General features: G+C 41.2%; 1 pseudogene across 1 annotated transcript in view; it reads right to left on the bottom strand.

Annotated features, from left to right (window-relative positions):
* Positions 1 to 2,247: 2,247 nt before the first annotated feature.
* LOC110489564 (neuropilin and tolloid-like protein 1) overlaps positions 2,248 to 9,167 on the bottom strand; it is a 200,766-nt pseudogene continuing 193,846 nt past the window's right edge. The window contains exons 11-12 of the transcript XR_016487006.1: positions 7,831 to 7,903; positions 2,248 to 3,192 (exon numbers count right to left, since the gene is read on the bottom strand). The product of XR_016487006.1 is annotated as a neuropilin and tolloid-like protein 1 (transcript). The remainder of the gene's footprint in view (positions 3,193 to 7,830; positions 7,904 to 9,167) is intronic.

The raw sequence follows: 9,167 nt of genomic DNA, 5'->3' as shown, positions 1-9,167 counted from the left end.
TCCTCTATTCACGTTGACTTGCTCGCCACCTCAGCTGTCAAAACGCTCTCGGTGTCTGGCCTCTACTTCGCAAACTTTCCCAGTATTAATAAACTGTTACTAAAGTCAAACCATTATTCGATATAAATGACCCATAGGAACACAAATCAATCTACATTTCAATAAATACTTGCAGGTCTGTCAGCGTTACATTTGGAAGCTTACTGTTGAACCTTGGGCGCACGTATGTGTCGTGCTCGCTGTACCCGCGCGAAGAACTGTGGGAAAGTGAGTTTTCTTGGTAGAATGGTCGTCACTAGATACCACAGTCACAAAGTCATAATTATGGCTAAAACCCGTCTATTTCTACAATTTATCTTCTTAAAAATATTATTTTAAACCTAACCACACTGCTAAATTTTGTCTAATACTAACCTTAAATTAAGACCAAAAAGCACATTTTTGTGTGCATGACTTTTTACGATTTTGATTAGTGACCACAGCCACAAAGAATCCTGGCTGATATCTGTTGTCCCTGACAAGTCCCAGTGAATTATATCAAAGAGAATGCTGTGTTGGATGAAATAGACACCACAGCGAGTTGTTGAAACATGTATATATTAAAACATGTTTATTGTCTTTGATAATATGGGCACTTATTCTAGACTTATTCTAGGAATGGTGCCAACAGTGGCGGTCGGTGCCGTTTTAAGATGAGGGAGTGTGATTTTTTAAAATTTGTTTTCATGAGCATGGCTTGATTTCTGTTACGCCTTTTTGGATGACTGTAATTCGTATTCCATTCACCCAGGTCAATGTAACAGCGATGGGTTTAGGCTACTACATGATCCTCAAATGTTCCCTTTACCCATCAGGAGGTTGCTACAACCTAGCCTATGAATGAAAGTTTACAACGTAGATGCAGACAGGTCAAGAGAGAACTTGAGGTGACATATGGACAGACAGTGACACATTCAATACACTCATGCCTGCATTTAGCTGATCTAGGGTGTAATCATTAGGCCAACTGTTGCAAAAAAAAATAGTTTATATTGGACGAATTCAGGTATGTTCATGCACGTTTCTTTTCCGTTGCTTCCATTTAAGAAACCTTTTTCAACAGAATCGGTGGAATGAATACACCCTTGACCACGCTAGATTCCTTCTCGCATCAATGCGCTCTCCTCCTCTCACCTTTTCCCTTCGCGTGTGGACTTCAATGCACAACACATCAGCTGTATGTGACCAAGCAAAAAAAAACTTTCCAAGCCTAACCATTATCATAACTGTTACACACAGCCTACACCGTTGTCACCATATTAGCAAAAGTAACGTCATGGTCAACATTGCTAATATAACTAATGTGTTAGTAAACCAGCTTCAATCATGCAGTAACGTTACAGTATAAAGTCAGTAAGCAGTTTAGCACTTACACCGGCGGGCACCGATGGCAATAAATTAGTAAATCCAAAACGCTTACCTTGACTTGGAAGCGATCCAGTGTTGTGTTGGATAGTTATAGCCAGCTAGCTAACGTAGCATCCCTCTGTTTGAGCAGGGTGTTTGAGTAGGCTAAACTAGCAAGCTGCTAGCTAAGTAAGTGGAACTGAAAGTGAAAAAAAATAATAGAAAATCTCTCTCTCTTGCTTCTTGCTCTCTCGCTCCTTCATTTTGACTATTGTCTTTCTCTCTCTTTGAGTCAACTACTCACCACATTTTATGCACTGCAGTGCAAGCTAGTTGTAGCATATGCTTTCAGTACTAAATTCATTGGGTGGACAACAGGTCAGTTCATGCTGCAAGAGCTCTGATAGGTTGGAGGACATCCTCCGGAAGTTGTCATAATTACTGTGCAAGTTTATGGAAGGGAGTGAGAACCACGAGCCTCCTAGGTTTTGTATTGAAGTCAAAGTACCCAGAGGAGGACGGAAGCTAGCTGTCCTCTGGCTACACCGTGGTGTTCTCCTACAGAGTGCTGTTGAGGCTACTGTAGAACTTCATTGCAAAACAGTGTGTTTTAATCAATTATTTGGTGACGTGAATACATTTAGTGTAGTTTTATAAAATAAAAAAAAAAAAACGTTTTTAAATGTTTTACAAAAAAATCTAAATAATTCACTGAGGAGGATGGTCCTCCCCTTCCTCCACTGGGTCCCACTTCGGCTACAGCATTACAACAAGATTTCACAAGTGTCAGCTTACATTGTTCATGGACAGGAACAAATTAATATCACTTTCCAATACAAACTCAACAAGACTCGATAAGATTTAGTATCAGTTTATTGAAAACATTCTGCCCAGCATTTCTTTAATGTGTTACCAAACAAAGTAGAGATCTCAGCAAACAGAGGGGTCTCAGACATATTCTGAAAGACAGGAAATAAAATATTGATGCTAATGCAAAGAAGGACTAAGGCTATTGGGCAATCAAGGGATTATGTAGTAGCCTAATAATTGAGCCCACTTTTCTTACTGTAGTCTAGTGTGCATAGACAAGCCACAAATACAACCATTACCAATGTTTGGGTTCCTAGTAGGAAATCTGACTGGGAATTCTCAAAACCAATTTCATTACTTCCTGATGAGACCTGTGGCTGCCATAGAAATTACCCATACATCCCAATGTCCCATTTCAGTCCTCAGAAAGCACCAACATGGAGACCCTTCCTGTCCAGTGGCTTGGAACACTATACTGTTTATACCCTTATGACATCACAACATTCTCTGGGGTTTGAAACTTCGTCTGGGGAAAGAACTTGAGCCCTAATAGAGTGTAGGAAACATAACAGCGACACAGTGGGTTTGCAGATGGGATTTCAGTACCAAAATGGCGTCCTCACATGATGTTAAATACAAAACAAAAAAAAAAGTTAAAAAGAACAGGTTCAGGTTCAGTCCCATGAACAATGTACATTTAAGGTATTTCTGTATCTTTTAAAGTTTCCGTCCAGTATCTGAAAGTATCAGTTACGTGTCTCTGGCTTTACAATCTCAGCCATTTGATGAATACCAACAGGGCATATCACCGCTGTCATCAAAACAAGCCAACACATACACAGAAAAAAAAAAAAACTTTTTTTTTTTTCCTCATCACAACACTCAAAATTGTTTTTGTCGCTCAGTGCAACAGTTCTCACGAGGGAGATTAATGTTACTTCCATAAATTGTCAAACTCGGCAAGATGCAGAAGAATGATGTAGCTTTCTGAAGTATCTGTAGAGATATAAACACACTATTAGTCTACTCAGTCCACAGTTACTGCAACACTATTCTCTCTCACTAGTTTGAGACAGCTTCAATTGGATACGTTTAAAAAAAAATAACTAATAAGAATGTTAATCCGGAAAAAAAGATAAATAAACTAAATGTATTACAGTTTGATGTGATTTAACTTTACCTCTCTGTCCTGAAGTTTCATTAGAACAGTTTACTGTGTGAATGAAATTAGACTCTATAGCAATAATAAGATAGGCCTACTTCATTACATAAAGTAGGCCTATCTTTTTGTAAGTTGCCTACAGGGTTAAGATATGTACTGTTATTTTTCTGTCTCTCTGTGTGTGTGTGTGTGTGTGTGTGTGTGCGTGTGTGTGTGTGTGTGTGTGTGTGCATTTACATAGCATTTGATTTTCATTCTCTTCACTTTAAATGACAGTAATTCAATAACAACAAGCTGTGTCAAAATGAAGTGACCACAAAACATAAACTGAACGTGTGAAAACACACAAAGTGCATTACTGAAAGAACAAACACTAACATAAACAACAGCAAAGCAGAAAACTGAGCAAGCATGTCAAATTAAACTAAACATGGATTTGTTGTTGGGATACTGAAGGTGTCAGCATAGTTGCAACGATGTAGTGTCGACAATGACATCATCCGTGTCACTGTCGACACTAACAACTTCCTGATAATTAAGTGAGAGTGGACTGGAAATACATTGTACGATAGTGTGGAGATTTAGTATAGTCCTGGTGTGGCTAAATGGTGTCCATTTTTGTGAGAGTGTGTGTGTTGGGGCACATTTGTGTGTGTGTGTGTGTGTGTGTGTGTTGGGGCACATTTGTGTGTGTGTGTGCGTGTGTGTGTGTGCATGTGTGTGTGTTGGGGCACATTTGTGTGTGTGTGTGTGTGTGTGTGTGTGTGTGCATGTGTGTGTGTTGGGGCACATTTGTGTGTGTGTGTGTGTGTGTGTGTGTTGGGGCACATTTGTGTGTGTGTGTGTGTGTGTGTGTGTGTGTGTGTGTGTGTGTGTGTGTTTGCAACTATTTGTATTTATATTTCGCAACCAAATTAATTTCCTTTCATTTCGTTTTATAAAGAATCACATGACTTGATTGGACTTGAATGATAAGGACTTGGAAAACACATGACGAAAATGATTAGATAAAACCTTAAAAGAAAAACGATTAAGCTTTATTGTTTATTTTCTTACAAAGCTTTGAAAACGCTCCTTTTTTCAAATACTCCCAGTAGAAAAGTCTGAGTACAAAGATGACAGGCTACTAAAAGACGGTGTGACAAATGAACTGAAATTAAATATTTGTTTTGTCAAATAATAAACCATTTAAAAAATATATATTTACATTCTCGAGAGGAATCAAAATTTGAAAGTTAAAATGTCAAAGGTTTTGCATTGGCATTTATTTGAAAATTAATTTAGTTTTATTAGCATGCAATCAATGAATACTAGCCATAATACTTTTATGAATGTATTTCCTTTGTTTATGTTATAGTGAACTTATTTATGATTTATTTATAATTGCATGTATTGTATTAGTGGTTGACTTAACTTTCTATCTAGATGTTAAAAGGTTTTTTGATCTTGATTTGGCTTATTCAAAAAAGGCTACGGAACACTGGGGTTAGTTCCCAAGTGATCAACTAATTATTACCACCACCATCACCACTACCACCATCATCACCATCACCATCGCCACCACCATCAACTCCACCACCACCACCGCCACCACCATCACCTCCACCAACATCATGGCCAACATCACCACCACCAACATCACCATCAACAACATCATCGCCACCACCACCACCACCACCACCACCATCGCCACCACCATCAACTCCACCACCACCACCGCCACCTCCACCAACATCATGGCCAACATCACCACCACCAACATCACCATCAACAACATCATCGCCACAACCATCACCATCACCAACATCATCACCACCACCATCACCATCACCAACATCATTGCCACCAACATAATTGCCACCACCATCACCAACATCATCGCCACCAACATCATTGCCACCACCACCACCATCGCCACCACCATCATCATAATCATCACCACCGTCACCACCGTCACCACCGTCATCACCATCGCCACCACCATCACCACCACCACCACCATAACCATCATCACCACCACCACCACCATCATCACCACCACCACCATCATCACCAACATCGCCACCACCATCACCACTACCACCATCATCACCACCACCACCACCACCACCACCATCACCACCACCATCATCACCACCACCATCACCACCACCACCATCATCGCCACCACCATCACCTCCACCACCAACATCGCCACCACCATCAACTCCACCAACATCACCACCACCACCACCACCATCACCACCACCATCATCGCCACCACCATCACCAACATCGCCACCACCATCACCTCCACCAACATCACCACCACCACCACCACCACCACCATCACCACCACCACCATCATCACCACCACCACCACCACCATCATCACCACCACCATCACCACCACCACCATCATCGCCACCACCATCACCTCCACCACCACCACCACCACCATCACCACCACCACCATCACCACTACCACCATCATCACCATCACCACCACCATCGCCACCACCATCACCTCCACCACCAACATCGCCACCACCATCACCTCCACCAACATCATCGCCAACATCACCACCACCAACATCACCATCACCAACATCATCGCCACCAACATCATTGCCACCACCATCACCAACATCATCGCCACCACCATCACCATCACCAACATCATCGCCACCACCATCACCATCACCACCACCATCACCATCACCAACATCATCGCCACCACCATCACCATCACCATCGCCACCACCATCACCATCACCAACATCATCGCCACCAACATCATCGCCACCACCATCACCATCACCAACATCATCGCCACCACCATCACCAACATCATCGCCACCACCATCACCATCACCAACATCATCGCCACCAACATCATCGCCACCAACATCATCGCCACCAACATCATCGCCACCAACATCATCACCACCATCATCATCACCACCATCATCATCACCATTATGCTGACGTGAATCTCCGGTCAGTATTTTCATATTTCAGCCCGTTGGTGCTGATCCAGAATTGCACTATTCTCAAGAAGTTTATATGATGGAAACAATGCAACATACAGTGCCTTGCGAAAATATTCGGCCCCCTTGAACTTTGCGACCTTTTGCCACATTTCAGGCTTCAAACATAAAGATATAAAACTGTATTTTTTTGTGAAGAAACAACAACAAGTGGGACACAATCATGAAGTGGAACGACATTTATTGGATATTTCAAACTTTTTTAACAAATCAAAAACTGAAAAATTGGGGGTGCAAAATTATTCAGCCCCCTTAAGTTAATACTTTGTAGCGCCACCTTTTGCTGCGATTACAGCTGTAAATCGCTTGGGGTATGTCTCTATCAGTTTTGCACATCGAGAGACTGACATTTTTTCGCATTCCTCCTTGCAAAACAGCTCGAGCTCAGTGAGGTTGGATGGAGAGCATTTGTGAACAGCAGTTTTCAGTTCTTTCCACAGATTCTCGATTGGATTCAGGTCTGGACTTTGACTTGGCCATTCTAACACCTGGATATGTTTATTTTTGAACCATTCCATTGTAGATTTTGCTTTATGTTTTGGATCATTGTCTTGTTGGAAGACAAATCTCTGTCCCAGTCTCAGGTCTTTTGCAGACTCCATCAGGTTTTCTTCCAGAATGGTCCTGTATTTGGCTCCATCCATCTTCCCATCAATTTTAACCATCTTCCCTGTCCCTGCTGAAGAAAAGCAGGCCCAAACCATGATGCTGCCACCACCATGTTTGACAGTGGGGATGGTGTGTTCAGCTGTGTTGCTTTTACGCCAAACATAACGTTTTGCATTGTTGCCAAAAAGTTCAATTTTGGTTTCATCTGACCAGAGCACCTTCTTCCACATGTTTGGTGTGTCTCCCAGGTGGCTTGTGGCAAACTTTAAACAACACTTTTTATGGATATCTTTAAGAAATGGCTTTCTTCTTGCCACTCTTCCATAAAGGCCAGATTTGTGCAATATACGACTGATTGTTGTCCTATTAGCAATAAGATATCCGTATGTTAAATAGTACAGGTTCAAATACAGGTCAAAGGTTAGAAACATCCTTATTGTCCACAGGTTCAATGGAAGATGCCTGGAAAAGTCCATGCTAGTAAATAACAACAGGATGATGAAGACGAGCCCTCGATAAGAAGAGGACACAAGTACGAGCTTCAAATAAACCACACAAAAAAAAACAAAAAAAAAACGAGCAGCCAAATTTCACACAAAAAAAACGCACCACAAAACCAAGATGGCCGCAAGCAGAGGGACCATCTTGATGATGATAATGAATCATACAAAAAACAAACTATATCCAGAACAACTTCACATAAAAAATGTAACAATCAAAGCTACATCAAACTACAATGACTGAGAAACGGACTTACACGGTACAACTATGAACTACACAGCAACATACAATATGTTTATTGTTGTATAAGTGAGAGTGGGGGGGGGGGCTTACCTTGAGATTGTCTTAGACCCTAGTCGTGTTGTATTCTGATTCGTGTTTGCTCAAAGAGCCAATGAGGCAGAACCTGAAATGTCACCGCTCCGTTGTTTAATATCAAACGTTTGCATAGAGATTATCATATATAAATGCATATATTTGCTACAAAAAAAAAAAAGCAGAACATTTCATCAGGGTTTTGAGCTCTGGATGTCTTGTATGTATAGAAATAGCTGTGCTTGGAATTGTACTGTAGTTAAACCAAGACGGATTTATTTTGACCTTTATTTAACTAGGCAAGTCAGTTAAGAACACATTCTTATTTTCAATGACAGCCTAGGAACAGTGGGTTAACTGGTCTAGGAACAGTGGGTTAACTGGTCTAGGAACAGTGGGTTAACTGGTCTAGGAACAGTGGGTTAACTGGTCTAAGAACAGTGGGTTAACTGGTCTAGGAACAGTGGGTTAACTGGTCTAGGAACAGTGGGTTAACTGGTCTAGGAACAGTGGGTTAACTGGTCTAGGAACAGTGGGTTAACTGGTCTAGGAACAGTGGGTTAACTGCCTTGTTCAGGGACAGAACGACAGATTTGTACCTTGTCAGCTCAGGGGTTTGAACTTGCAACCTTCCGGTTACTAGTCCAACGCTCTAACCACTATCAAGCCGCCCCGATATGTATACAGGTATACAGGTTGAATAGAGTGGAGCACACAAAGTGCATGCACAACAAAGGTACTGGAACTTGGAAGTTATTTTGGTGGTACAAGAAGTGTTCCTCCATTTATTCTTGGTAACATGTCATGTATCAAGCCATCAAGGTGCAGATACATGCGCGTTAAAATATCATTTTAAATCATTTATAGAAAACAGGTTCATGCCGAAGGGGAACTGTACCAAAAAAAAAAACAAAAAAAAAAAAAAACATTATCACAGTTAACTTCTAACATTAACAAAGTTAATTATGTTTTTATCTTTTGAGTTTACGAAATAAAGTTATTTGCATTCTAAATGGATGAATCAATAACCTCTTTATCGGTGCCAGGCACCAATACAAGCCCTTGTGTTGAGGGTCAGAGTAGACAGACAGACTGATCTACATGTCCTCTGTAGAAAAAAAGCCAACATGCACTATCGTTGTACATCATCAATCAGTCTTTTAATTAGCAAGGACACTGGTCGTATTTGTGGGCGTGGCCTGGAGCCACGGGAGCTACACAGATGGAGAAATAAATCAATATAAAGATAGAGTGATGAAGAAACAGAGGGGGCAGCTCTCACTACCACAGCATAGCCCTTTATGAATGATAACAGAGTTGACGGGAAAAAGGAAGATCGAAGCAGAAAAGAAAGC

This window comes from Oncorhynchus mykiss, chromosome 15 (genome assembly GCF_057628025.1).
Source record: "Oncorhynchus mykiss isolate SJ-2025 chromosome 15, ASM5762802v1, whole genome shotgun sequence".
Classification (NCBI taxonomy): domain Eukaryota; kingdom Metazoa; phylum Chordata; class Actinopteri; order Salmoniformes; family Salmonidae; genus Oncorhynchus; species Oncorhynchus mykiss.
The sequence above is the reverse complement of the archived record's forward strand: the minus strand, read 5'-3'. Positions and strand labels throughout refer to the sequence as shown.